This window comes from Arachis duranensis, chromosome 10 (genome assembly GCF_000817695.3).
Source record: "Arachis duranensis cultivar V14167 chromosome 10, aradu.V14167.gnm2.J7QH, whole genome shotgun sequence".
In the NCBI taxonomy this organism is placed as follows: Eukaryota; Viridiplantae; Streptophyta; class Magnoliopsida; order Fabales; family Fabaceae; genus Arachis; species Arachis duranensis.
The window spans coordinates 15,717,116-15,725,370 of record NC_029781.3 but is presented as its reverse complement, the minus strand read 5'-3'; the positions used below and the strand labels follow the sequence as shown (position 1 = coordinate 15,725,370).

General features: G+C 32.4%; 1 long non-coding RNA gene across 2 annotated transcripts; it reads right to left on the bottom strand.

Moving 5' to 3' along the window:
• Positions 1–245: 245 nt before the first annotated feature.
• Positions 246–2,064, bottom strand: LOC110276384 (uncharacterized). Of its 2 annotated transcripts, XR_008004604.1 has the most exons (4): positions 1,916–2,064; positions 1,442–1,571; positions 1,189–1,314; positions 251–796 (listed from the first exon to the last, which is right to left on the bottom strand). It is a non-coding gene; the product is annotated as an uncharacterized LOC110276384 (long non-coding RNA). The 2 variants fall into 2 exon arrangements; XR_002369039.2 differs by lacking the exon at positions 1,916–2,064 and having other exon boundaries at positions 246–796; positions 1,442–1,890.
• Positions 2,065–8,255: the final 6,191 nt, after the last annotated feature.

Sequence of the window (8,255 nt, the reverse complement as noted above, 5' to 3'; positions counted from 1 at the left end):
TCGGACTCACTTTTTACATATCTATCATTATTTTAGACTCTAATCACCTCTTTGGATTTCTATTGTATGTATCAAGGAATCGGTTTGATTGTCTATTTTTTGATAGAATATATACAAAATATCCTACTGATAATTCAAATCGATCCAATTAGATGTTCAACTTGGACCTATATAACATGACTGATCAATAAAAATACTCTAACACTCCACATTTATCATATATTCCATACATAACACGCCTATCTATTTAACTCCTTGTAGCCATTTACACACCATATTTGAAGTTATTACTTACTATAAATATAATATAAGTAGCAAGGAACGACTTAATGAATGCTCAAATAGATTCTTTCAAATATATAAAGTCCCTTTCTAAAAGAAATCAACAAAGGTTTGCTAAAATAATAAAGAATGTGCATTTGGAGAGCATGATCATCAAAATAAAGGTTAGATAGCACTCCACTTGCTAGTTACACTATAATATGAGCTCCTTAATTGCTTTTCGTTATGAACAAAGAAACATGCATTCGTTTTTGTTATTCCAGTTTCTACTGCTACTCTCCATCACATGGTTTTGTTCTTCTTCTACAACTACACCAGATACCGATTCCCACATGTCTAACTGCACAGGAAACAGCACCTTTGAGTAAACAGCACCTATCATACCAACCTCAAAACTCTTTTATCTTGGCTTTCTTCCAATGCCACTAACTTTGCCGGATCCCACATCACCAAGGTCGTTTCTTTTGGTAACAGCAGCGTCTATGGCCTCTTCCAGTGCAATGCTGATATAATGCTAGAGAGATGCCAAAAGTGCATTGATCAAACAGTCTATAATGTAACATCAGAGTGTACAATATCAAAGGAAACTGTGGTATTTGTTAAATTCTGCTTCCTACACTATTCTACAGAGATTTCTTAACGATAGCAAAAGAAAGCCCTAAAATCTTCCAGGACAATCTCTTATAAATATATAGCATGAGACAATAGCACAACTGAAGGTTATCGACTATTGGATGAAATGATCAAATACAATGTTAAATAAAAATGTCAAATACTACTTTAGAATGTAAGTGAATCAGAAGAGTCATAAATTTACTCATAAATTGATAAAAAAATCCTTTCCAATAGTAAATATTTTCCACAAAAATTAAGCGGACATATTTAAAATGAGTCAAGTCATCATACCAAATGATATGCTCGAATAACCATCAACCCAGCATACTCTCCTGCAACTCCAGTATTTGGTTGCAAAGAGAAGGAGTCAAACCCGGTGATGGTATACAGCAAGTCACCCAAATTGTTGAACATTTCCTAACACCAAATTTTATTGTTTAGACACAGAAAATAAAATTAAAAAAATCTCTTCTCTCAAATATTTTCAAGCCAAAGATCATTTATAAGAATTTAAAAAGAACCATTTAAACATCTAAGTAGCTACTTGATAACCTTGAGCCTGTTCAGTTGGTGCAAAAGGGTGAATATCAGTGAAGTTGGGCTATGTTACTGGCATCATCTCAGTTGTTGCATTCAACTTCATAGTACAAGATCCAAGTGGAATGTGGTGTTCCCTTTGCAATTGTTGGCCCAATCATGTTAATCTTGTATTCTGGACAATTTTATGGTCCTTTTGGTACAGGCATTTTCATAACACCAATACACCTCGAGTGATAACTCAGAATTGTTTTAATATATAACTATAGTTCTATTATAAGAAGAAACAACACTTATGAACCAGAAAAATAAAAAAAATGGAATCACTTATAAACAATTGAAACAAAGTTTCTTCTAACATATATCAAGCACAAAAAAATTGCCATAAAAAAGTAATAAAACAAAATAAAGTAAATAGAATCTGAGTTTGAAAAAAAGCAATCGAATATATCATATACAAGAGATAGGGTGAAAATGACACCTAATAAAAGAGTGGGTCGCGAGGCGGCGGGAGAAGCGGGTTGCGCAGCGAAGATGAGTGGATGAGACGGACGGCAGATGGAGAGGAAGAGGAAGAGACAATGGCAATAGTAGTTGAAAGAAGGGCGAAAACCCTACCAGAGCAAATGGCTCACTTTGAATCTGAGATCAAAATGAAAAAGAAAAAACGTGTAAAAATTAATAAACATATGGGTCAGTTTTTAATTATTACTTTCTTCAAAAATAAAAAATGTGGTTCAATTCATAATTATTTTTAGGTGGGTTAATGATACTCCTATATCAAATGTGGAGTAAGAAATCCGTGGCCTAAAACTTATGGCCAAAATTGAGGTATTTTTACTAACAACAATGTTCTATAACTAAGTTAATTATTCAATCATGTCTAACCAAATTAGTATAACCTAATTTATATCTACTCGCCATTATTTTTAACTGCCTTTTAATTAAATGCGCCACTATATATAACTCTTTTTGTGGATGTTTTTTTTCGAAATTTTCTGCTTTCTCTTTGTTTTCTACGTTCTTTGCCTTCTCTGCGTTCTTCCATTCTCTCCGTTTTCTACTTTTTTATCTGATTTGAAAATTTAGATCAAATTTTTCTAGAAATCAAGTTGTGAAATCGGATTTTAACAAATTTTTTATGCTGTTATACCTTGTGCAACAAAATCATCAATAGAAGCTCAATTTCAGCATGTATATACTCACGAGAAGTTCGAGAAAGTTCAAGTACTATTTAGAGAAAATGTGAATTGCATTACAAGATCAACAGAGTCCACTCTAGGTTCTATGGCATATGAAATTGTAAAATAAATTTCAAACTCAACATTCAAAAGTTTGTGGCTATATATGACGCAATATCACACGAAGTAAAATGTCAGTGCTTATTATTTTAGTCAAGAGACATATTGTAATGTTATTCTCTGATCGAGTACGTTAAACTTTCAGCTAGTAGATAAAGTATCATCAAGATATATATTAGAATGATGGAAAAAGAATAAGAAGAGGCACACACATATCAAGAGCAATCACGATGAGCCTTTATTGGAGCCAAGAAGTATGAGATTTGATGATTTGGAGTTTCGGTAACACATTTATCACAAATGAACAGTATAAAGAGAATTTCATATCCACGTTATCGCGAAAACACAAACCAAATCTATTGAATACACAGAAATATGACTATTTAGTGTTTCATGATCAAAAATGCGAAAGATAAAAGTAAAAAACATGAATAATTTACCTTTAATAATCTTTCGTCTTCTCTTTCGGTGTTTGTTGTTAAAGATTTCAAACGTAACTCTAAGATTTACTTGGGTTTACACAAAGATTTTTACAGATTTTTGAAAAATTTTGAGCATCATTTGAAGTTTCTTTTGTTGCAGTTTTGAGGAAAAGAGGGAACCGTTTTCATATTAATGTGTGTGGCTTCGAAACATCGTTCGCGTTAGTGAACCATGGCGCCAGCATGTGTTTTACACGCTCTGTGTGTTTGAAGTTGATTTTTGTTAGATTTAGGCTTAATTTGGAAAAATAACTTAATTAAGCTCCTTTTGACAAAATAGTTTAAACAATAAATGGCTATTTTAAAAGTAGCTTATAAATAAGTTATTTTGTGTTTGGGTTTTTAGCTCTAAAAGTGCTGATTTTATAGAAATGTGATAAAAAGTAGTAGTATTATGATAGAAGTAATTTTGTTTAACTTCTCTATAAGCTCCTAAATAGCTTCTTAGAAAGCTATAATTTAGTTTTGAAAATTGTATCAGACATTAATACTACTACTTTTCATAAGTCAAAAGCTCAAAAAAAGTTACTTTTAAAGTTTTCCAAATGAACTCTTAGTCCAACTTAATTGAATTTTGATGCCAAAAAGATTTGTATATATAACATAACTATTTTACTAAATGATACAATGATAATGCAGTTAGATGAAGCAGTCTTAGTTATATTTATTATAGGGTCACACTATGGTATAGATGAAGTTTGTAAAGATATTCAGAAATTCCTGATCTTAGTGCCATTCTCTTACACGTGTGTTTCTTGTCTCCATTTAGGGGTGCAGCATCATAGGCATGAAGATGCCTCCCTCGACTTGGTTCTTTCCTGAGTTGTATGCAGTCCTTGTAACGGAATTAATATGAATTGTGCTTCTGTTATTAGAAGTGGGCCGGACGATTTTTATGTGGTTTTTTTATAAGTTGTGACTTTAGCTAAGTATTTGCCTGTAATTTTGGACTTTTAGTTATAAATTGTACTACTTGTATTTTTTATTAAGACTTTTCTGTGTTTCTGTTTTTTTCTTTTTCAAAATGGGAAAAAAATCTTTTTAACACGAAATTATCTTATTGTACCATACAATTAATGTTTCAGAAAATTAACATTTTTCCCCGTACACATTTATATTCAACACATATACACTCAATTTATCATTATTTTATTTTGAACCCTGTTAAACAATTTTCTTTTTAAATAGCATAACCTCTTCATACTCATTTAGAGGTCGCGAGTTCGAGCATATTAAACAAATTTATATCATATATTATGTATTAATTATATCAAAAATATTATTTATACATTAAAATTAACCACTAAAAGTAGTCGTCATATATTTGTGTATAGATACATATATAGTTTAATTCATTTGTTAATATATACTTTGTATTTCAATATATATTTTATATTAATAATTATTTTTTGTGGCTAATTTTAATATACACCTAATATGATTGTATTTATACACTATGTCTTGTCGCTCTAGGTCATATATTTTTATTTTTTATTTTTTTTTGGTCATTAACACTTTAGGTAAGAAGAACTTAATGTTGGATTAGAAGCAACCCGTGAGAGAAAACATGTTTTGTATAACTAACTTTTCTTATTTTGTAGATATTTTCTTCTAATTGAGTTATAATATATTCTTTTAGTTGAGCTCTTTTAAAAATATATAGTTATTGTAATCATGTTTTTAATAATTTGAACTTTTTTATTATATATGTGCTATCTAATTTACTTTTGTTAGTTGTTCTAGACCCGACAAACCATCATGGGAATTAGAACACTATTGGGTTAGACATGTAGACAAGGCCCAACGGCCAACAAAGCAACTTCAAGCTATCCACACTCACCAAAACGCGCTCGTCTCAATTTAATGAAATTTCAAAATTTATAGTTCGAAATGTCGTTTCCATTTTTAACAATCCTAAGAAACTAAAATTGGCTAGGTTATTCAGGCCTCGTTATGATAGGGACCCAACGAGCTTCTTTAGGTATGAAAAATACAAAACTCTAAACCTTACCTCTAAGATACTTTCTATGTTGGGATTTGAAATATTTTTGCAGGTCACCCCCACCTTCGCACCTTTGCTAGATTGGAAGCTGGTTTTGGCTAAAAATCAAATTCATCTCAGTTTTTTTTCGTTTAAAATCGTTTTTAACATTAAATTTTGATTTAAAATTATCCTTTTCCTAATTTTCGAACCAAAATACCTTTCCTACTGACTCTCTCTCTTTCTCTTTTAGATCCACTATTGTGGAAGGAGCACCAATTTTTCACACGCAATAGCCCGAAGAAAACAGAAATAGCTCTCTCCTCTCTCTTCTCGTTGCATTTTCCTCTTCTCTTTGTGGGTCTCTCTCTTTCTTCGAAATTTCTCTGTGGTTCGGTCTCCTCTCTCTCTTTCTCTGCTTCACCACTCTCATGGATCTAGACTTCTTTTCTCCTCCGATGAAAGAACGAAACTGTTTGGACCGTCAACACAAGGAGCGCCGACGGAGGGAGCATCGAAGCAGGGGTAGGAAGCGCGATGAAGTATTGGGGTTAGGGTTGGAGGCGCGACCAAGCTGCTCTGGGGTAGGGATACGTTGGAGGCGCGATGAAGAAGCATTGATAGGGTTGGAGGCACAAATAATGAAGAAGTTCCGGTATGATGACGAGTGATGAAAAACGTTTAAGTGTAGATGTTAATAGTAAAGTATTTTTGCTCAGTATATTAAGCATACCCTATTGGCACGCTTCACAATCGTCACCGTATGGCTACTCTATTGTCACGCTTTATAAGCATGCCTATTGCTCTCAAAGTGTGGCACAAAAAATGTGGTTAAATCTTTAATTAATTGTCACCCTCAGAAAAGCGTGGTTATTAACTCTTTTGGCCACGCTTCAAGAAAAAGCGTGGCCAAATCTCTAATCAATCACCACCCTCATAAAAGCATGTCCATTAATCCATTTTGACCATGTTTTTGAAGTGTAGCACGAAAAAAGTGTGCACAATAGGCTTTTTTTCTTGTACTCTATGTCTTAGTATCTTATTTAGTTCAATATAAATGTAGATATAAAATAAAAATATTTACTAAAATATTTTTAGTTATTAATTAAAGAAAATATTATTAAAAATTTTATCTATGTCTTTAGAAATTTTTGTCTATTGGATTTCACTTTCTGAAAGTATTAAAGGAATTAAAATTTTGTATTCAAGATGCGGTATTTAGGAGATGCATGGTCATGATCACAATCCATATTCCTAATAAAAATACTAAATTACCACCACTATTTAAAAAAATAACAACTAGAAACTACTAAAGATATGCATGCATCAGTTAGCTATCCAACGAAGACCCTTATTAGATATATGTTTATTGTTATTGCTCTGTCCACTATTATCTTTGACAAAATATTATGTATAAGTCACCTGCTGCTAGTACTGTTCATCGTAATTTAAGATTTATACTGAAACGTATGGACATAAAAAAATTAAGAAAAAATCCATTGCAGATATGACACTTTTTTCATTGAAATTAAAACTATTTTTTTTCGGCTATCTTCCTCCCATAACGTATTCAAGTCCTTTTTTTGTGTACCTAGCAAGTCCACCAATACATTGACAATAGAATTAGGGCACATCCCCAAAAAAAATTTGCAATATCCTTGACCATCCCATCTCACTTGTCCTGCACGTTCACCTAACAAAAGTTCCTTTACAACCTTCCATAAACGGCTACAACGGTTACGCAAGCCCAGCGTAACCAATTCTAGTTCCCTGAGACTTCTGGCACGCACTAAAAACAAAAAGAAAGACTAAACAATAAGTGTCGACAACTGCGATCGTTAGAAGGAATCTCTTTATAGCTTTATAAAACGAATTAATACTCAAAATAGTCCTTGAAATTTGACCTTTGACGCAATTTAGCCCTTAAACTTTCAATTGACTCAAATTATACCCTGGAATTTTGAACCGTGCCTCAATTTGGCCCTTCCAACATTTTCCGTCACCGGAAAGCTGACTTGACAATTTTAAATAATACATGGCACTGTAACAGTTAGATAATATGGCCAAATTTTTCAAGGCATCAATTTAACCCCTCCCAATTTGAACATAAAACCTAGTGCATCCCCAATTGGAATGCTCTGTGCATTCTTGAAAAAGTTTCTAGGATCAACTCTGACCTTCACTTCTATTAGTCGCTTAAAGTTATGGTTAAAATATTTGAGGCCACAAGATTGTGCTTCAACATAGCTTGTATTCAGACCATTCACACCCAAATCAAGGTTCCTGTAATTCAAGTATGCTCGCCTTGGCAACTTTGACACATACGGCGCCAAGTTATCATAGAATGTTTTCGTCCATTTTATGTACTTAGTTGCATCTTCATTGGAATTCCAACTAACAGAATATTAGATTCCATATAACATAACCTTTCTGTGAGGGAATGGAGTTGCTGATTCTGGAATCTTACTCATTATTCCACCATATGGCGTCTGGATCATAAATTGTGACTCCTCCAAAACCAACATCTTCCATAGCCCTTCTAATCCAGTAGTTGAAATTGGTTCTGTTACGTAATCAGATTTTGTTTTGAAACTTGAGGATGTTATGTTCCTGTTGAGCAAGACCTCCAAGGACTGATCTACTGAAAAGCCTGCAAAGTAAAAAACAGATTAAATCCAACTCATCTAAGTGAAGTTGCTTCGCTGCAACCCGAATTCTGCAAAACTTTGTGAAAGGTCCCCTTTGTGAAAGGTCTCCAAAAATGGAATTGAACTCTAAATTATATGTAGCAAGATGTAAGAAGCGAGTTGCAGAAATATGCATTCTCCTTCTTCCATTTTGCAAGAGATCGAATTTTAGTTTTTTTATGTGATTTTTAAATAATTCTTCAAAGATTTTTTTAAAACTTTAGAACAAATGTATAAATAGTATGTTAAATACAAAATTATTTGTCATTAATAAAAATAAAAATTTATCTATTTTGTGTCTTAAGGAGAAATGTTAAGTTTATAAATTAATAATTTTATTGAAAATATAAAAAAATTTAAATTTTTAATG